This window comes from Bos indicus, chromosome 8 (genome assembly GCF_029378745.1).
Source record: "Bos indicus isolate NIAB-ARS_2022 breed Sahiwal x Tharparkar chromosome 8, NIAB-ARS_B.indTharparkar_mat_pri_1.0, whole genome shotgun sequence".
NCBI lineage: Eukaryota > Metazoa > Chordata > Mammalia > Artiodactyla > Bovidae > Bos > Bos indicus.
This window is the reverse complement of record NC_091767.1, coordinates 21,871,242-21,893,085: the sequence shown is the minus strand read 5'-3', so window position 1 is coordinate 21,893,085 and position 21,844 is coordinate 21,871,242. Positions and strand designations below refer to the sequence as shown.

General features: G+C 40.2%; 1 protein-coding gene across 1 annotated transcript in view; it reads left to right on the top strand.

Moving 5' to 3' along the window:
* The window catches only part of LOC139184504 (ras-associated and pleckstrin homology domains-containing protein 1-like), a 73,865-nt gene extending 52,663 nt beyond the window's left edge, over window positions 1–21,202 (top strand). The window contains exons 6-8 of the mRNA XM_070794434.1: window positions 4,348–4,489; window positions 4,927–5,049; window positions 12,905–21,202. The gene's annotated coding sequence lies outside the window, so the exon portion shown is untranslated. The remainder of the gene's footprint in view (window positions 1–4,347; window positions 4,490–4,926; window positions 5,050–12,904) is intronic.
* The last annotated feature ends 642 nt before the right edge of the window (window positions 21,203–21,844 follow it).

The following is a 21,844-nucleotide window of genomic DNA, read 5'->3' as shown; positions in this document are numbered from 1 at the left end:
TTATCCCCATTTTAGAGATTGAGAAACCACAGAAAGATCAGAGAAGTAAAACAATTTGCCCCAGGGCCACATCCATGATGGAGCCTGAATTTAAACCTAGACATGATGCCAAACCCCATGGACTTAACCTCTGGACTGTCCCCCTGTCCTCTAAAAGAACAGCTAAGGTTGTCATGGAGACTTGACTGTGTATAGACAGTTGCTTCAAGAGAGGAAAAAGGCAAGAGGATTTGGAGCATAGGTTTTGGTTCAGTTCAGTCGCTCAGTCATCTCTGACTCTTTGTGACCCCATGGACTGCAGTACACCAGGCCACCCTGTCCATTACCAAACCTAGAGCTTGCTCAAACTCATGTCCATTGAGTTGGTGATGCCATCCAACCATCATATCCTCTATCATCCCCTTCTCCTCCTGCCTTCAATCCTTCCCAGCATCAGGGTCTTTTCAAAAGAGTCAGTTCTTCTCATTAGGTGGCTAAAGTATTGGAGTTTCAGCTTCAGCATCAGTCCTTCCAATGAATATTCAGGGCTGATTTCCTTTAGGATGGACTGGTTGGATCTTCTTGCAGTCCAAGGGACTCTCAAGAGTCTTCTCCAACACCGCAGTTCAAAAATATCAATTCTTCGGTGTTCAGTTTTCTTTCTAGTTCAGCTCTCACATCCATACATGACTACTGGAAAAACTATAGCTTTGACTAGACGGACCTTTGTTGGCAAAGTAATGTCTCTGCTTTTTAATATGCTGTCTAGGTTGGTCATAACTCTTCTTCCAAGGAGCAAGCATCTTTTAATTTCATGGCTGCAGTCATTATCTGCAGTGAATTTGGAGTCCAAAAATAGTCTGTCACTGTTTCCATCATTTCCCTATTAGCCATGAAGTGATGGGACCAGATGCCATGATCTTAGTTTTCTGAATGTTCAATTTTAAGCCAACTTTTTCACTCTCCTCTTTTACTTTCATCAAGAGCCTCTTTAGTTCTTCTTTGCTTTCTGCCATAAGGGTGGTGTCATTTGCATATCTGAGGTTATTGATATTTCTCCCAGCAATCTTGATTCCAGCTTGTGCTTCATCCAGCCCAGCGTTTCTCATGATGTACTCTGCGTATAAGTTAAATAAGCAGGGTGACGATATACAGACTTGACGTACTCCTTTCCTGACTTGAAACCAGTCTGTTGTTCCATGTACAGTTCTAATTGTTGCTTCTTGACCTGCATACAGATTTCTCAGGAGGCAGGTTGTCTGGTATTCCCACCTCTTTAAGAATTTTCCACAGTTTGTTTGATCCACACAGTCAAAGGCTTTGGCATAGTCAATAAAGCAGAAGTAGATGTTTTTCTGGAACTCTCTAGCTTTTTTGATGATCCAATGGATGTTGGTGATTTGACCTCTGGTTCCTCTGCCTTTTCTAAATCCAGCTTGAACATTTGAAATTTCACAGTTCACATACTGCTGAAGCCTGGCTTGGAGAATTTTGAGCATTACTTTGCTAGCATGTGAGATGAGTGCAACTGTGTGGTAGTTTGAACATTCTTTGGCATTGCCTTTCTTTGGGATTGAAATGAAAACTGACCTTTTCCAGTCCTGTGGCCACTGCTGAGTTTTCCAAATTTGCTGACATACTGAGTGCAGCACTTTCACAGCATCATCTTTTAGGATTTGAAATAGCTCAATTGGAATTCCATCACCTCCACTAGCTTTGTTTGTAATGATGCTTCCTAAGGTCTACTTGACTTCAATTCCAGGATGTCTGGCTCTAGCTGAGTGATCACACCATCGTGATTATCTGGGTCATGAAGATCTTTTTTGTATATTCTTCTGTGTATTCTTGCCACCTCTTCTTAATAGCTTTTGCTTCTGTTAGGTCCCTACCATTTCTGTCCTTTATTGTGCCCATCTTTGCATGAAATGTTCCCTTGGTATCTCTAATTTTCTTGAAGAGATCCCTAGTCTTTCCCATTCTGTTGTTTTCCTCTATTTCTTTGCATTGATCACTGAGGAAGGCTTTCTTATCTCTCCTTGCTATTCTTTGGAGCTCTGCATTCAAATGGGTATATCTTTCCTTTTCTCCTTTGCCTTTTGCTTCTCTTCTTTTCACAGCTATTTACAACCACTTTGCCTCTTTGCATTTCTTTTCCTTGGGAGTGGTCTTGATCACTGCCTCCTATACAATGTCACAAACCTCTATCCATAGTTCTTCAGGCACTCTATCAGATCTAATCCCTTGAGTCTATTTGTCACTTGTACTGTATAATCCTAAGGTATTTGATTTAGGTCATAGTACATCAAGGCTGTATATTGTCACCCTGCTTATTTAACTTATATGCAGAGTACATCATGAGAAACACTGGACTGGAAGAAGCACAAGCTGGAATCAAGATTGCTGGGAGAAATATCAATAACCTCAGATATGCAGATGACACCACTCTTATGGCAGAAAGTGAAGAGGAACTAAAAAGCCTCTTGATGAAAGTGAAAGTGGAGAGTGAAAAAGTTGGCTTGAAGCTCAACATTCAGAAAACGAAGATCGTGGCATCTGGTCCCATCACTTCATGGGAAATAGATGGGGAAACAGTGGAAACAGTGTCAGACTTTATTTTTCTGGGCTCCAAAATCACTGTAGATGGTGACTGCAGCCATGAAATTAAAAGATGCTTACTCCTTGGAAGGAAAGTTATGACCAACCTAGATAGCATATTGAAAAGCAGAGACATTACTTTGCCAACAAATGTCCATCTAGTTAAGGCTATGGTTTTTCCAGTGGTCATGTATGGATGTGAGAGTTGGACTATGAAGAAAGCTGAGTGCTGAAAAATTGATGCTTTTGAACTGTAGTGTTGGAGAATAGTCTTGAGAGTCCCTTCGACTGCCAGGAGGTCCAACCAGTCCATTCTAAAGGAGATCAGTCCTGGGATTTCTTTGGAAGGACTGATGCTAAAGCTGAAACTCCAGTACTTTGGCCACCTCATGTGAAGAGTTGACTCATTAGAAAAGACTCTGATGTTGGGAGGGAGTGGGAACTGGAGGAGAAGGGGAAGACAGAGAATGAGATGGCTGGATGGCATCACTGACTCAATGGACATGAGTTTGAGTAGACTCTGGGAGTTGGTGATGGACAGGGAGGCCTGGTGTGCTACAATTCATGGGGTCACAAAGAGTCAGAAGCGACTGAACTGAACTGAACCGAATGGTCTAGTGGTTTTCCCTACCTCTTCAATTTCAGTCTGAATTTGGCAATAAGGAGTTCATGATCTGAGCCACAGTCAGCTCCCAGTCTTGTTTTTGCTGACTGTATAGAACTTCTCCATCTTTGGCTGCAAAGAATATAATCAATCTGATTTCGGTACTGACCATCTAGTGATGTCCATGTGTAGAGTCTTCTCTTGTGTTGTTGGAAAATGGTGTTTGCTATGACCAGTGCATTCTCTTGGCAAAACTCTATTAGCCTTTGCCCTGCTTCATTCTGTACTCCAAGGCCAAATTTGCCTGTTACTCTAGGTATTTCTTGACTTCCTAGTTTTGCATTCCAATCCCCTATAATGAAAAGGACATCTTATTTTGTGTGTTAGTTCTGGAAGGTCTTGTAGGTCTTCATAGAACTGTTCAACTTCAGCTTCTTCAGCATTACTGGTCAGGGCATAGACTTGGGTTACTGTGATATTGAATGGTTTGCCTTGGAAATGAACAGAGATCATTCTGTCATTTTTGAGATTGCATCCAAGTACTGCATTTTGGACTCTTTTGTTGACTATGATGGCTAGTCCATTTATTCTAAGGGATTCTTGCCCACAGTAGTATATATAATGGTCATTTGAATTAAATTCACCCATTCTAGTCCATTTTAGTTCACTGATTCCTAAAATGTTGATGCTCACTCTTGCCATCTCCTGTTTGACTGCTTCCAATTTGCCTTGATTCATGGACCTAACATTCCAGGTTCCTATGCAATATTGCTCTTTACAGCATTGGACTTTAATTCACCAGTCACATCCACAATTGGGTGTTGTTTTTCCTTTGGCTCTGTCTCTTCATTCTTTCCGGAGTTATTTCTCCACTCATCTGGAGCATATTGGGAACCTATCGACTTGGGGAGTTCATCTTTCAGTGTCCTATTTTTCAGTATCCTAACATCATGTCCTTTTCATTGCTGTTCATGGGTTTAAACTAGCTGAAATTGCTGAAATTGGAAGATGGAACTCTTGTATTTTAGTTATTGAGTGGAAATATACTATATTCAATGTATTTCTCTACTCTGCACACTGTCCAGGTGATAAAGGGGCTTAGGAAATATCTCCTGTGTTTAGGCCAAGTCACGAGATTTGTGAACACTTGCCTCTTCTTTCTCCTACAGTCATTCTCTCTTTTGATGAGAGGAAGAATAGCTTCATTCTGAATCAATGAAAAGACTTCTGTCTTCTTGCCAGCAGATATATGTTATCTTCACTTATAGAATTGAAAGTGTACCTCAAAGGAGCATTCTCTTGGGAAGAAAGGTAATGAGATAAAAGAGAATGAATGTTTTTAAAATCATGGACACCTAGGATCACATCCTGGGGTTGATGCTTTTTAGTAGCAAAACCTACTTTACTTCTTTGAGCACTGATATCTTTTTCTGAAACTTGAGGGTGATCCAAATTACCTCCAGAGTTATAGTAAAGATATAATGCATATAATAGAGATGAACTCATGATCCTAAAAGACATAAAACAAAAAGCGTTTTCATCTCTTTTATTTGTCTAAGAGCTCTTCCCTTCCTTTCTCTTCTTCTCTCCCTCTCCTCCCTTTTCTTTTCTTTCTCTTATTTTTTCTGTAGCAGTGTTTCACAAGCCCGAGTTTTGTCTATGTATATTGTTGCTACAATTTTGTATAAAGGGAGACCCTGATTCTTTGCATGTGTTTATGTATTAATATAAGTGTCTCATCTTCACAGGTTTTAGAGGGGAACTCTGGATGCTGGTGGATCGGTGACAAAAAAACACTTATTTTACCCCTGACCTGAGCACTGAAGAGATATCCTTTCACCACTGTTGCAAATTCATGCTTCCAAGAACTGGTGAGTTGAAAAACTTATTCATTGTGTCTCCATTAAAGAAGATACATTGTAAAACATAACTAATAACATCAACAACAACAACAACAAAAGTAGAAACAAGGACCTACTATGTAATGCCTTCCTAAATATTTTCCCTTTAAGGAAATTTTGAGATCCAGCTTTTCTGTGGTTAGACTCTGGATAAGAAAATATTAAGCTGGTAACTCCAAAGATGATGTAAGTCATTGGGTATATTTTAGAGCTGGATTTGTTCAACAACCACTTGTCACTGCATCCTATAAATGTCTCTCTGTACTAACTCCATTGCCCCAGGCAGTCGTGTGCCTCTCTAAGACATCTCTCAGCTGTGACCTTCTCTTGGAGGGAGGGAGCTGGCCAAAGGGTGCATAGCAACCAAAGCTTCTCATTATATTGGCCCAACTCTCCTGATCCTACATTTCTCAACATATATCTTTTTCTCCTTTTCTATTGCATAAGTCCAGTAGAATCATTTCCATTGAATTACATGGAAGAGTCTGTTCATGGGGCTAGGCTGGCAGTTCTCCATTGGATATTTAACTTTCACAATTTCACAAGTTGCATATACTGTTTTCTTGAAGTCATAGTTTATTCTCAGGTCCTTTAAACAGTTAAATGTCTTTAATTGCCTCTTTATGGTTTTACTGTTTTTTTTTTTTTTTCCTCTGGATAATTTTTGGGGATATTTCTAGTGACCAATCCATGTCAGGGAAGCAGTAGGACAAATGATTTTGAACCACCTTGGTTGACTGAATAAGGTGTTTGAGAGAACACTGGAGAAGTGGGGAGATTGCAGGGGAATATGCTAAAATGTTCTGTTACTCTTGTCCCAACTTTACCCCTTTGTCATTTTGGTGGCCATTGGATCATAAGAAGTATCAATGACAAATCTAGTTTTGTTTGAAGATGAAAATCCTAACAGTGTTTACCTTATATATATGTAAAGGTTTAAATGAAATAATCTCTGTAAGAGGTATGTCACTATGCTTTCCATTCTATAAGAACTCAATATCAGCTGTACAGCTATTATTACTCTCAATTCTGAAATTCTATTGGTCAACCTTTCTCTTAAAATAAAATCTAATAATTAGGCTAATATGTTATGTGGTTCTTCCAGGGTTCAAGTATTATTGTAAAAGATAGAAACCTTTCCTGAGTCAGTACTACTTTTGAGGATAAAATTGGGATACATATTTGAAATGTATTTAACTCCAAAGAAACTATCTGAGGTAACTGGTGGGAGACGGGACACAAAAACCTATTAGACATCCAAACTGAATTAATCTTAGTTGAATAAAATTCCTGAACAGCTCATTGCCACATCTGAGGAACAGTTTTGGTCTAAATGAGAATGACCAGAGACTATAGAAAAAGTTCCTTCCTGCTCTTTTAAAAAATATTTGTTTATATATTGAAATATAGATGATGTGCAATATAATGCCAGTTTCAGGTGTACAACATAATGATGCTGCATTTTAAATGATTACGAAATAATCGGCCTGGCAATTCTAGTAACCATCTGTACCCATACAAGGTTATCATAGTATACTGACAATATTCCCCATGCTGTATATTACATCCCTGTGGCTTATTTATAAGTAGAAATTTGTACCTCTTCATCCTCTTCACCTATGCTTATTTTGCCCAACCTCTATTCCTTCCCCTCTGACAGCTATCCATTTGTTCTCTGCATCTATGTGTCTGTCTTCATTTCATTTGGTTTGTTAGATTTCACATATAACTGAGATCATGGGGTACTTGTCTTTCTCTAACATTTCTCTTAACATAATACCTTGGGGTTATGAAGAGTTGGACATGATTGAACAACTTTCACTTTCACATTGGTGGATAATGCTGTAATGAACACAGGGGTGCATATATCTTTTTGAATTAGTGTTTTTGTTTAGGTAAATACCCAGGAGTGAAATTGCTGGGTCATGTGGTAGTCCTATTTTTAATTTTTTGAAGAACCTCCATACTGTTTTCCGTAGAGGCTGTACCAATTAACAATCCCACTTACAGTGCTGAAGGTTTCCCTTTTCTCCACATCCTCGTCAACACTTGGTATCTTTTGTCTTTTTGATAACAGCTGTTCTGACAGATGTGAGATGATATCTCATAGTGGTTTTGATTTGCGTTTCCCTGATGCCCATGATGTTGAGCATATTTTCGTGTGTCTGTTGGCCATCTGTATGTATTCTTTGGAAAAATGTTTATTTAGATACCCTGCCCATGTTTTATCAGGTTATTCTTTCGCTATTGAGTTGTATGAATTATATATATATATATATATATGATATTAACCCCATATTGGACATGGACTGTAGTCTACCAGGCTCCTCTGTCCATGGGATTTTCCAGGCAATAGTACTGGAGTGGATTGCCATTTCCTTCTCCAGGAGATCTTCCCAACCCAGGGATTGAACCCGGGTCTCCCGCATTGTTGACAGATGTTTTACCATCTGAGCCACCAGGGAAGTCCTGTATTGGACATAATTGTTTTGCAAATATCTTCTCCCACTCAGTAGGTGGCTTTTTCATTTTGTCAAGGCTTTACTTTGCTGAGAACAGATTTTTTAGTTTGATGTAATACTATTTATTTATTTTGGCTTTTGTTTCCCCCTTGTCTGAAGAGACAGATCCAAAAAAATATTGCTAAGTCCAGTGTCAAAGAGTAAACTGCCTATGTTTTCTCCTTGGAGTTTTATGGTCAATTCTTATAATTGTCTCTAATCCATTTTGAATTCATTTTTGTATAGGCTGTAAAAAAGTAGTCCAGTTTTATTCTTTTGCATGTAACTGTCCAGTTTTTCCAACACCACTTGTTAAAGAGGCTGTCTTTACCCCACTGTGTAGTCTTGCCTACTTTGGTGCAGGTTAATTATGTGTGTGTGTTTCTGGGACTCTTTCCTATTCTGTCTAAATGCAAACCTGTGTGGCATTTACCCAAGAAATATAGCCTTTCAGATATGAGTGTGAACCCCACAGGTCCTTTCTCGCGAAGCTTCTTTGCCGTTTCCTTTTAAAACACTCCCTCACACCACCCCGTCTCTATGGGCCTCCATGTGGGCCTCCAGGAACCTTCAGCTCTAATACAAAGGGCGTGCCAACCAGCCAGAGCACGTGGGCCAACTTTTAATAGCAACTGCAAAAAGCTGGGACAAAAGAGAAACATGATTTCCTTTACAGAACTGAAATGGCTCTGACTAAGACCAAGGGCCCTGAAGTGAGACAGACCTGAATTTAAATACTAGTTCTAACAATGAATTTCTTCCTAAACTTAGGCATAATGTATAATATTATTAAATGATACATATTTCATGGATCATAATGAAGAGGAAGTGAAGTCATATTTATAAAGAGCTTCATAGATTGGCCAGCATATAGTAAACATTTAGTAATCAGTAGCCATTATTATATTTTCCTCAAAATATTTTGTTTGTCAGCAATCATGAAAGTCAGTCTTTGTATAGATCCCATGACTAGGACTTGGAGAAGAAAAATGGTCTGAACAATTTGGACAATTATCTTTCTCCTTAGGATCAAGAGAGGCATTTTTTTTTTCTTAAATATCCAAATGATCGATGTCACTTTACTTATCCAGGGACTTACCACATCTATACCTCACTTTTATGCAATGGGAAACATTTAAAAACATGTATATACACACATATACTTAGGTATTAATATAATATATGAATATACTTTCTGTAACATTTTGCTCATCTGTTCTCTCCAATGACTGTAACCCTGTGAGGTAGGTTTTATATTATTCTATTTTATGATTAAAGGAAAAAAGAAGCAACTTGGCCAGGCCACAGCCTTGCAGCTGATTAGGGATAGAGCTGGTGTGTCCTGACCCCTTTCCAGTTTTTTTCCTTTGTACTGCTCCATTGACCATGGAAACGAAATGCACTGGAGCTTGGCTGCCAGAGACGTTTCAGCTGATAGGTAACCAAAGGAAACAGCATGGCTGAAATCCAGTTAAAAGTTAAAATCCCGTTGGGCAGTTCCTTCTTAACTGACGACAGGAATTACTGTCACATCCCTGTCTAGCCACTTTGCAAACAGCGGGGATGTTAGCAAGAGCTAGCAGTGCACGGTGAATGCTTCCTAAGGGAGCTGTGATTGCTTTGGCTGGGTTCTGCCGTAGCCGTTTCCTGGTGATGAAGAGACTGTAGGCAGACAATCAGAGTGGTTACCATTTTCTAATAACCACCTCAGGCTTTTGGCACCGAATTCTCTGGCACTATTTAAGAAAGCTCTTTATGTTATTTTATGCTACTTGTCAAGTCCAACTGCTTGTCTAATTCCTCTGGGAAATATGACACTGTCCATCAAATAGCTCACCACAGTGGGATCCAGTGTGTGCTTTACACAAGTGAAAAAATGAGTTGGTCACTCAGTCGTGTCTGACTCTTTGCAACCCCGTGGACTGCAGCCTGCCAGGCTTCTCTGTCCATGGAATTCTCCAGGCAAGAGTACTGTAGTTGCCATTTCCTCCTCCAGGGGATTGCCATTTCCTCCTCCAGGGGATCTTCCCAACCCAGGGATCTAACCCAGCTCTCCCACATTGCTGGTGGACCCTTTACCGTCTGAGCCATCAGAGAAATGTGCTTTGCACATGGGGTTGTTAAAGGAGTTGCACATGGGGTTGTCAAAGGTGGTCATCTCTGACAAGCAAACAGCAAAGAGAGAAAATTTTTTAAATGGCCCCATTTTACCCGGTTTTCCCATCTCTGGTCCCATGGTGTTTTGAAATCGGGTTGTGGTCCTGAGTGAATGACACAAGGAAACACTTTGCTGCTTGTATTGCCTACTTGGTTTTCATGAACCTCACATGGACTGGCTTCATCCTGTCCCCAAGTCCATTAGCCTCTATCTTCCTCTCCGCTTCCTGTGCAGGCTTCCTCTGGTTTGTGGGCTGTGTACTTCGTCTTGTTCCTTCAAGGCGAGGACTGAGCTGCTGGTCAAACAGTTTCTGTGGTGGCTTCTGCCATCTGCTTATCATCCAATCCCAGGCTCAGGTTTTCCTTCCTTGTTTTTTATACCTGAAATAGCTCTTTTCCCGAATTTTTCTATAGCTTTCTCTTTCCACCTTCTTTCCCTTCTTCATAGTAATTAAACAGAAATAATGCTCCCTTTCCACACTTTGACTTTGTAATACTTTTTTTCCTAAAGAGTTATGTTCATGAGACTAACCAAAACATGTTAAACTTGGTATTGATTCGATGACTTCATAAACCCCAGACACCTTGACAGCTTGTGTGTGTGTGTGTGTGTGTGTGAATGAGCTGGCTTGAATCTCTGCTAATCTACCTGAATTTCCTTCTTAAGGCAGTTACATATAATGCCGCTTAAAAGGAATCATCTATATAAATTTGCAGTTTGGCAGGCAGGTTCCTCCTGGGACTCTGGAGGATTAATAATAAGTCATGGAGATTACACGTTCATGTGGGAAATAGGAAGGCCCAAATGTGGGTAAATACTACTTAAGAAGACCCCACATCACAAGGAAGGCTGGAGGTGTTTTGAAGACTCTTAAAACACTCCCTTTGTATCACTTACCGCAGTGAACTTTCTCCCTCTAGTGTGTGTTATATTCACATTGAGTCATTCCAGCGATTTTGCTTTTAGTCTGCATATACCGTGTATGGTCTGATCTGGGTAGATAAACCAGCCTTATAGGTTTAAAGGAGATTGCATGAGCTGCTGCTGGGAAGTTTTTCTTGAGTTAGTTAGGAACCTGTGAAACTTAGTCCTTGATATTCCAGTAGCTGTTATTGGTAATAAAATCTGGTCCTCATAGCATGGTGAGGGACCCTGGTGGGCAAATAGAGGGAAACCCCTTACTCTTTTTTTCTGACATCCCCACAAACTTATGCTGTGACCTTAATTTAAGAGCTTATTGCTTCTCTCACTAAAAAATTACAACTTTTAATACTTTCTGCTAAACAAAAGTAAAATTATAAGAATGTAATACTCTTCCAACGCCCTGGAAATTGTCAAAGACTGCCCAAGGATTCCCCAAGAGCTGGACTGGGTCTGACTCAGAGACTGTTTCATCCATAGAAACTTAAATTGTTTCTATATGCTGGGAGTATACAATGAATGAATGAAGGCACTCAATGAATAAAATGAATGAATGAAAGGAAAGATAGAACCAGAGTCATATTTTAGTAGCCTAATTATATATTTTCAGAGTAATGTATTTAAAAAGGGACCATGATAACACATTTCTAAAAGGAGCTAAATGGCATATTTGACACTTTCCGAGAAGGGATTCTGCTTCTATCACTTGATCTAGGTTTTCAATTTCGGAAGCACTGAGAATTCCCTGTGGATGAATACTGGTGAATTTTTAAGGCAAGCTGAAGACCCAGGCTGCCCTTGTGGACATTAATACTCCCATGGAGCACTTTCCATGAAAAAGAAAAGTGTGGGTTTGCTGTCTTTGCATCAGAACTCCTAGGATTTGGCTGACTGCCTGGTTTATCCCAGGACATTAGTCAGCCCACAAATTCCACATTTGTTTATTCAGACCAGAGCAAGTGAATACTGCCATTCTCCCATCTCCTTAGTTGGCAAATGCTTTGTTAACCTGAATTGAGTTCTGCAACACAAAACGAAGTGACTAATCTTTTGGGGGTTCCCCCTCCCAGGTTCTTGTATGAGCAACTGAATCTAGAGACCACAAAGTCCCCACTGTCAGTTTTCCTCACACTGTCCTTTTATTCTGATGCTTCCACATTGTACTTTAGGAAACCAATACCTTCCAGAGTGTGGTTGAACTGGTGCCACCATTAAGAAAAGGAGGTTACGGGACTATTTAATGTTGCAGCAAAGGGCAGCTAGGTTGATTATTCTCATACTCTTTTTAAAAATCAACATATATTTGGCTGCATTGGGTCTTAGTTGTGGTGCCAGCTCTTTAGCTGTGGTGTGCAGGCTTAGCTGCCCAGTGGCATGTGGGATCATAGTTCTCTGACCAAGGATTGAACCAGCATCTCCTGCATTGGAAGGTGGATTCTTAATCACTGGACCACCAGGGTAGTCCCTAGGTTGATTATTTACTCTTATGTAGTCTACTGCTGGACTTCCCTGGTGGCTCAGATGGTAAAGCATCTGTCTACAATGTGAGGGACCTAGGTTTGATCCCTGGGTTGGGAAGATTCCCTGGAGAAGGAAATGGCACCCCACTCCAGTACTCTTGCCTTGAAAAATCCCATGGACGGAGGAGCTTGGTGCAGGCTACTATCTATGGGGTCGCAAAGAGTTGGGCACAACTGAGTGACTTCACTTAGTCTACTGCTGAGCGTCTGCAAACCATCACCTTGTACTCTCAAAAAAAAGTTTTCTCCCTCTGAATATGTGGGTTTGAAGGTACAGGAAGTATAAATATTAACAAAAAACAACCAGTTTGGATGATCACAAATATGTGGTAGATCTGGCATAGAAACTAAAAAGAATGTGTATTCATATTAATCACCAGGCTATTTGTTTATCTTTGATTATCTGTAAAGACCTAAGTTTTTTAGGGGAGGTCTGAGGGTCTAATTTGTAAATCACCATTGGCCACGAAAGAATGATTAGTTTCAAAAGACAACTGTTTTGCAACATGGTACAAAACAGAAGAGATGATAAAGGAAATCATAAAAATTAACATTTTTGCCATAGAGTCCCAGTTGTTTTTAATAGCAGGTTGCACATGGCAGCTTGGCAAATAATTCTCCCTTAGGAGAAATTAGGTCTGTAGAAATTCTGCTTGGTATATCAAGTTTTGACTGTGAGTGTGTTTACCATGGATTACCTGTTTTTCTCTCTTCTCTTTCTCCAGCTCTTAGCCAAACTACCTTCCAGATGCCCTCTTTCTACCACACTCCTCCTCCTTAGAATAAGAGGACGAGCATGTGATGTTTGAAGCAAGAAGATTCAAGAATTGCTGCCTGCTAACCCAGCACTTGGATTAGAACAATCTTTTTAGCTTTTTAGTGTGAAGTTCAGGGATCACAATTTTTTTTTTTTCATTCACGAGATTTTTGCAACTTGTTATTTTCATACCTGAGATCTGGAGGAAAGCTTAGTCTAAATAGTTTCTAAAATAACCATTAACTCAGGAGATACACAGCCAACAGAAGCTATGTGACAGGAGACATGCGTGTGACAGGAACTTTGCCTACACTACACTTTTTTGATCACATGTTTTTTTAAGGTGTCATTTAAAAAGTTTGTTTTTTGGAAATGATTCTTCCCACTATTTTTCTATAGAGGGTCCGGGAAATGTATAAGTAATTTCTGGGTTAGGTGCAGAAGATACATATGCTGGCAAACACATCTACAGTGTTAAAGCAGATTGTCCTTTGGAGATACTTTTTCAGGCTTGAGTTCTGTATTTCTGGATTTGACTCAATGGAAATCTTTACTGAGTACCTATCACATGCACAGCACTCTGCTGAAATAATAGGGGTTGGGGGACTACTGTCTAATTGGAAGACAAGAAGGATAAAGAGAGAACACCTATACATACAGCACAAAGCAGAATAAATTATAATATACAACAGGCTATGGAATATTGTGGAGCAAGAGGGCAATTTTTATTAATGGAGATAGGAAATGCATTACCAAGGTGATGGCATTCTTGCTGGGTCACAAAAGACAGGTAGGATTTTGGCAGGTGAAGAGCCATTCTAATGCAAGAGAATAATAATAGAAAAAGCACAGTGGTCCATTAAGGGCAGAAGCAGGGAAATAAAGGGTGGCTAGGATTATAGTGTGAAGAAAGCAATGGCACCCCACTCCAGTACTCTTGCCTGGAAAATCCCATGGGAGGAGTCTGGTAGGCTGCAGTCCGTGGGGTCGCGAAGAGTCGGACACAACTGAGCGACTTCGCTTTCATTTTTCACTTTCATGCTTTGGAGAAGGAAATGGCAACACACTCCAGTGTTCTTGCCTGGAGAATCCCAGGGATGGGAAAGCCTGGTGGGCTGTTGTCTATGGGGTCGCACAGAGTTGGACACGACAGAAGTGACTTAGCAGCAGCAGCAGGATTATAGCGTGATTTCTGAGCTGCGTGCACACAGCTGTCCATGCCCTCCTCCTTTTTTAAAAAAAATTAATTTATTTATTTTAATTGTAGGCTAATTACTTTACAATTTGTGGTGGCTTTTGCCATACATTGACATGAATCAGCCATGGGTGTACCTGTGTCCGCTCCATCCCAAACTTCCCTCCCACCTCCCTCCTCAACTTCCCTCCCACCTCCCTCCCCAACTTCCCTCCCACCTCCCTCCCCTCCCACCTTCCTCCCCATCCCATCCCTTTGGGTTGTCCCAGTGCACTGGCTTTGAGTGCCCTGTTTCATGCATTGAACTTAGACTGGTCATCTATTTCACATATGGTAATATAAATGTTTCAATGCTATTGTCTCAAATCATCCCACCCTCGCCTTTTCCCACGGAGTCCAAAAGTCTGTTCTTTATATCTGTCTTTTTTGCTGTCTTGCATATAGGGTCATCGTTACCATCTTTCTAAATTCCATATATATGTGTTAATATACTGTATTGGTGTTTTTCTTTCTGACTTACTTCACTCTGTATAATAGGCTCCAGTTTCATCCACCTCATTAGAACTGACTCAAATGCATTCTTTTTAATAGCTGAGTAATATTCCATTGTGTATATGAACCACAACTTTCTTATCCATTCAACTGCCAATGGACATCTAGGTTGCATCCATGTCCTAGCTATTGTAAACAATGCTGGGATGAACATTGGGGTACATGTGTCTCTTTCACTTCTGATTTCCTCAGTGTATATGCCTAGCAGTGGGATTGCTGGGTTGTATGGCAGTTCTATTTCCAGTTTTTTTAAGGAGTCTTCACACTGTTCTCCATAGTGGCTGTACTAGTTTGCATCCCCACCAACAGTGTAAGAGGGTTCCCTATTCTCCACACCCTCTCTAGCATTTACTGTTTGTAGACTTTTGGATCGCAGTCATTCTGATCAGTGTGAGACGGTACCTCATTGTGGTTTTGATTTGCATTTCTCTGATAATGAGTGATGTTGAGCATCTTTTCATGTGTTTGTTAGCCATCTGTATGTCTTCTTTGGAGAAATGTCTGTTTAGTTCTTTGGCCCATTTTTTGATCGGGTATTTTAAGCCCTCCTCCTTGAACCATTGTTTGCTCCAGAGTCACAGTGCCCCCTGGCTCTTTGACAATCTTACCAGCCATTGCTTCTCAGTTACCCTTCCTGGCTGTCCTTCCTCAGCCTGAGCTCTACATGTTGAAAGGTGTCAGCATCAGTTTTTTGTAGCTTTCTTCGTCTGGGTTAGTAATACTGAAAGTGTTAGTTACTCAGTCGTGTCTGACTCTTTGCAACCCTGTGGACTGTAGCCAGCCAGGCTCCTTTGTCCATGGAATTCTTCAGGCAAGAATACGGGAGTGGGTATTCATTCCCTTCTCCAGGTGGGAGAAGGGGATTTTCCCAACTCAAGGATCAAACCCGGGTCTTTGCCTCGCTTGCTGTCATTTAAGTATTAACATCTACTTGCCAGTAACCTGCAATTCATTAACTTTCCGCATGACCCATGCCCTGACCTCTAGGCTGTATATCAAATTGTCTATTCAGCGTCTTCACTTTTGAGGCTAAATATCAGGTCTCTTGGTTCTTTGCCTGCCCCCTCTGTGGCAATCCTGCTCATCTACTAGTCTTCCCCATCTTAGTTAATGAGCCTGCCATCCACCTAGTTGCTTAGCTCCTCCCCACCCCCAAACGAAGACTTGTTCTAGAGACAGCCTTTTGTCTCACTCTCACCATATACTAACAAGTATTTTGAGTCCACTTCTATCCCACACCAAACAAGTGACTGTGGTTTTTGTCATGTTTTATGTTAGTAAGATTTGACTCGAAACACACATGAATTATCTTGATAAAAATAAGCATTAAATTAAAATATTACCTTTATAGAGATTGTCTCTTGATTCCTTTCTAGCAATTAGCTCCTAAATTACCCAGAAGACCCATGTGTTCTTAAGTTTGCACATGCATTGGAATTTATTTTTCCCAACTTCTTTAAGGGCCTTCATATTTTCTTACCCTTCATACCTAGATGCTGTGGATTAGATACAGACCTATATGCCCTTTTTAAAAACTTGTTTCATAGTAAAAATAACAATAATGATGACAACAATAGTATTAATAATACTATTAATAATTAGCACCTATTAAGACCTGTGGGCACTGCAGAAAGCACTGTAGATTCACTGATGGTCTAGCCCTCACAGTGACACTGGGATGGATACTATTACTGTCCTCATCTTAGACCTGCCCAAGGTTACACAGATGGAAAGTGGCAGAGAAACTGGATATAGACTTATTTCTGCCAGACTCCAAAGCCCATGTTTTTAACCAAAAATAATTTAAAATTCGGAACCACTGAATCTTCTCTTGCAAAGAATATTTTGTCTGCCACACTCAGTAAGATATAAAGATTAGCTCTAGAAAGATCATATAATATAATAAAATAGACCTTTTTACGTCACTTTTCTATAGGCCTCATGGTCTATTTTTACATAATTTCCAAGGTAACTTCACTTTGTGGGTGCTGAAAAATTGCCATTCATTTATTTTTTCCCTTTAACATTCATCTCTTCTCAGTCTCTCTAATGGACGACTTCACTGACTTCAAAACTGTAAAGGGAGAAACCAGGAACAAACATGAACCTAACGAGAGGATGAAGTGAATTATTAGAAAAGTTTCTCAGAGGAAGAACATTCATTGCAGCCATTTCGATCTTTGTACTTGACAGTGAGAGTACCACGTAAGCCTGAATGAAAACAAAACGAGATTGACTCAGGATAAACCAGGTTATGCTATGGTGACAACCTCAAAATCTCAGTGCCTTAAAGAGTGCTCACTCACTCATGACATATGCCATCAACGGCCACATTCTATGATATATTCTCCATCTATCCAGCATCTGTTGAACCCCTATATCTTCATTCTGGGCACAAGGGCCATTTTTTAGCTTCATGTAGAAACTACCTCAGGAGAAAGCCCTGCACACAGAAGTTCTTTGATTGACTTTGTTTGAGGCTTTAAATGCTTCCTTGGAAGACTGGTTACCCCCAGTGCCTTTTTCCCCTTGGTTTTGGGCCATTCTGCAGTTGGAATGGTCTAAGTTGTGCTTCTTTGGCTCTGAGGGCCCCCTCCAAAATTCTTCTCCAATTTCTATCATGGGCTTTGGAGGCAGATGAGTAGGCTTGGTCACTTACTAGTTGTGTGGCATTGTACAATGTCTTCACCTCTCTCAACTTTAGTTTCCTTGTTTGAACAGGGCTATTGTTCATTATTTGAACAGGGAAAAGTGGCTGCATTTGAGAAAAAGCCAGGATATGATATTAGTAGCAGCTGTTGATGACTTGGGTGAGGCAGAGGAAAGAGGCAAGGATGTCCACCAGGTTTCTATCCTGACAAATGGGTGACGATGCATTTTATTGAGGAGGAGATAAGAGAAGCAATTTGTGTGTGTGTGTGTGTGTGTGTGTGTGTGTGTGTGTGTGTGTGAGACAGAGACAGAGAGAGATCAATTTCAACATAAGGATTTGCAATATTCTCCAGATATATTAAAGCTTACTTTAATGATACATAGGCGTGTGACCTGGACTGATAATAGAGGTTTCAAAGTCCTTTGCATAAAGAAGATAATTGAAACTGTAGAAGTAGGTGAGAGATACTTCTCAAAATGAGCAGAGAAGAGAGCTCAGGGTGAGCCCTAAGAATTTCTTTATTTAAGAAATAAATAAATTCTCTATAGAGAGTAGAGGATTCTTCCCTCAAAAGTTAGCTTTTATGTCACCATATCCCCTCCTTTTCCTCTTCTGTCTCTGGACATCTTTTTTTAGGTGGGGGGGGGAGTTGAAGAAAAAGATTATAGCCTCAATAGAGATGTATAGGAGAGTAGGGAGGAAATTTAATCAAGTGAAAAGATTGAGATGTATTAAAGTTTTAAGATCAGAGACCATATGTTTGTTATGACAATAATCTGAATGGCTTAACATTTTACTTGGGAGGGTTCAACCTTCTAGGTACCAAGATGGCATTGATCCTGTGTTGGGAATTTGCCAGGTAAATGCAGCATAAGAAGAGACATCTAGCTGAAGGCACTGGTGGTGAGTAGTTCAGATAGCCAACTACTTAGAGTCCTTTTAGGGGAATGCTCATGGACTCTGAGGAAATGAAGACCCAGGAGCTGGAGGACTCAATGAATTTGAAGAGCAGATATGTTCAAGTGGGGGTCCTGAGAGCTTTGAGGGAAAGATGGCTAGGTTAGAGAATTACAGTGGTTGTAGTTAATGGTATGGAACCATTCTGGTTGATGACAAGTCTCAGGGTATATGCTGGCAGTGTGGGGAAGTCTAATTGGAGTGGAGGTGAGAATTGTTATTACGTATTTGAGGCCAAGGAACAGCAGATTGAAGGTGGATTGCTCCCAAAGACACTGAAGTTTTCTGGAACAATGGCAGAAGTTGGGTTTGAGAGGAGGAGTGTTCTGTCTTAAAGCATGTGACCAGAGGTCAGTAGATGATAGAAACATGTAAGTGTACATAGTAGTATTGTCAGATGTCAAAGATGCCAGGATGGAGCTGTGGTGGTTCTAAAGTGGCATTAATGGGTTAATAAATTGTCACCCCTATCCTTAGTTCTATGGTAGGTGAAATGTACAGTTAGTGTGGGGAGATGTTGTGTTTATTGGTTCTTTTTCTTTTACATAAAGGATGAAGATTCCAGAGGGTTTAGTGGTTTGAGGAGAGAAGCCAGAGAGAAGAGGTACAGAGCATGAAGGGGTTAAGAACAGGGGAGGGAAACTGACTTCCTTTTGGCATATGAGGATTATAGGGACGGAAGCCTTAATTGGAATTAATTGACCACAGACATTCCAAAGGTGGAATTAGTCATAACAAAGATGTCGGGTCTGAGGTGGGGTCTGGCCCAGTCATGTGTGGGTGAACTCACTGTCTGGGGACTAGGGTCATCAAGCATCTGAACATGGACCCCCTTCTGTGTGCAGGATGGAGGACCCGGCCTCTATTCCCTGGCGTGGTCTCAAGATGCACCGAGTGGCCACATGCAGGGTAGTTGTCATTTAACATTTCATTTCCCTGGAGTTGTGAAGATTCAACACAATCATTTGTGGGAAAGCACTTTAACAACTATAATCACAATAAGTTTGCTAAGTTTTAGTGTTCCCCACACCTTTGATGTATTTCTATGTTTTTCCATGTAACTGTAACATATTCCTTAAGATAATAAGGACTTTCCTCTAATAAAGACAAAGCCAAGATACTTTATTTACAGTGTTAGCCTGGCACCTGGGCTGATTCTCTGTAGTGTTTATGTAGTCTTGATGTGGACTGGCATCTTTCCCTGGACCTTTGAGTATCTTCCTCAGCAGCTTCTCATGGCCAGATGCGCCATCTCTGTGTCTTTTTATTACAACGCCCAGACTCTCTTCTAGGCCACCCACCAAGTTCTTTGCTCCAGTCTTAAGGGTGCCCACAGCTCCAGGCTCATTTGTAAAACAGAGCTGACTGACACACCTAAGCAAGGGATGCCAATCTAGTCTAGTTTTCCAGGTACTGCTTGATGATTTGATAGAAAGGCATCCACAGGAAAGTGGTACTAGATTCTGAGAACTGCAGTTTTACAGTGTTCAATGTCTTCCAGACTTTCTTGGAAAGAGGCAGATATGATACTAGCCAAGAAAAAGTCCTTCCTTTATTAAACCCCCTATCTCCCTTTGAAATTTAACTGAGACTGTACTTGACTTTTTAGATGTTAAATTTTCTTGGAAGAGGAAAGAAGCTCTTTTTTTTTTTTATTAAAAATAATTTAAAACCAAATATCAAAATGAATCCACCACAGGTATACTCTTGTGGTTGCATAGGCTTTATTTTTTTAGGCAAGGGGGTGTTAATTCCCAAGTAATTCATTATCTTTGTTGTGTCATCACTTTTCTGTTCAGTGCAGTATAACACACTTGGTCAACTATTAAGAGGCGTACACATTATTTTTAGTAAAATGTGAGTCAGTCTTGGGAGAAAAAACTAAGCTATATGTTTACAACAGTTTACAACATTCCAGAGAATTGAATAGAAGGAGAAGATACTTTTTTCTTCAGCATCTGTTTGTACTCCATCCCTTTATACTGGGCAAAAGGGCCATTTTATTGACTTCATGTAGAAACTGCCTTAGGAGTACACCCTGTATGCAGAAGTTCTCTGAACTGTCACTGATATTTTTTTTAAGGCTTTAAATGCTTCCCTGGAAGGCGGATAAATCCCACTGCCGTCTTTCTCTGATGAGTGAGTGTTAATCTTTCAGTTGTGTCCAACTCTTTGCGACCCCACAGACTGTAGCTGACAGGCTCCTCTGTCCATGGAATTCTCCAGGTAAGAATATTGCAGTGAGTAGTCATTCCCTTCTCCAGGGGATTTTCCCAAACCAGGGGTCAAACCCAGGTTTCCTGCAGCATTCTTATTTTTTTTTTAGTATCATACCACTCTAGGCTCCATGGGGTATACCCATCAATGCATAGGGAAGAGATGACTTTTTTTTTTTTTTACAGTTGCCCTCTGCAGAGTCATCTTCTGGAAGAAAACCCCAATTGCCAAGGATAAACATATTTTTGATCGTCTTCCTTTTTTTGTAAGTTTGTGGAAATTTAATATGTGAGCATTCTTTGCATAATTTTATGGGCTCTAACATTCAGATGGAGACTAGTATTAATTTTTTACTGTAAGAAGAAAATCTGTACTGTATCTTCTGTTTAGGAGATGGGACTTAATCATTGTCATCTTTTGTACTTAGTGGTTCTGCCAAGGCAGTGTGGTCAGAATGAGGATGGAATTTCAAGTAAAAGAAACTTGGGAGAACATGAGCTTGGTTGAGTCATACAGGCAACTATTTCAGCTTCCTCACCTAACACAGCACTAAAATGTGTTACTGCAATTACAGAGTGCTGATTTAAAGGGAAAATGAAAAGGATGACTGCACAAATGTAAACAGCTATGCATCTTGGAAGGATGTGGAGAGCTGAGATATGAAGGAAGAATAAAGCCTCTCTTTTAAAGCATATAGCCCACAGCAGTAAGCACAGTGCTGGCCCCATAACAATGGTTCTATAATGTTTGTTGATTGAGCTGTTTTTAAAAATAGTACTGTAGCATACAAAGCAAAGAGCCTCCAAATGTCTTTATAAAGTGTAAGAAACAGGCTTTAACATTTCCATATTCGGTTACAAAACACAAGTCTGAATTCAGAGTATTTGTTGGGTTGCAGATGAAGAAGGTAAAAGGAATCAATGAAATTTGAAAACATTCAAAGCCTACTTTCCCCCTCACCTCCCAATTCTTCTTTCTCTCATTTTCCTCTTCTTATTTCAGGAATCCAACAAATTTTCTTTTGGTTCATCAACCTCTTGTATTTTGACTCAAGACAACTATAATTCATTGAGCAGGAACCAAGACTTATTGGACTTTGTAGCCCCCATGCACATCATAGTCTAGCGCCTGGTACATAAGAGGGAATTTAAATATAGTGGGATGTTAGTTTGGTTTTTATTTTCTCTTCCTTTCCCAGATATTCCCCTTTTTTCATTTGTATAAACATAAAAAGAAAATTTTTCTTCATTTTCCCCAAATTTGATAAGACTACTCCACATTCCCATTTTCTTGTTCCCATCTGTGAACATGACAGAAAGGATCCTGGCCATTGA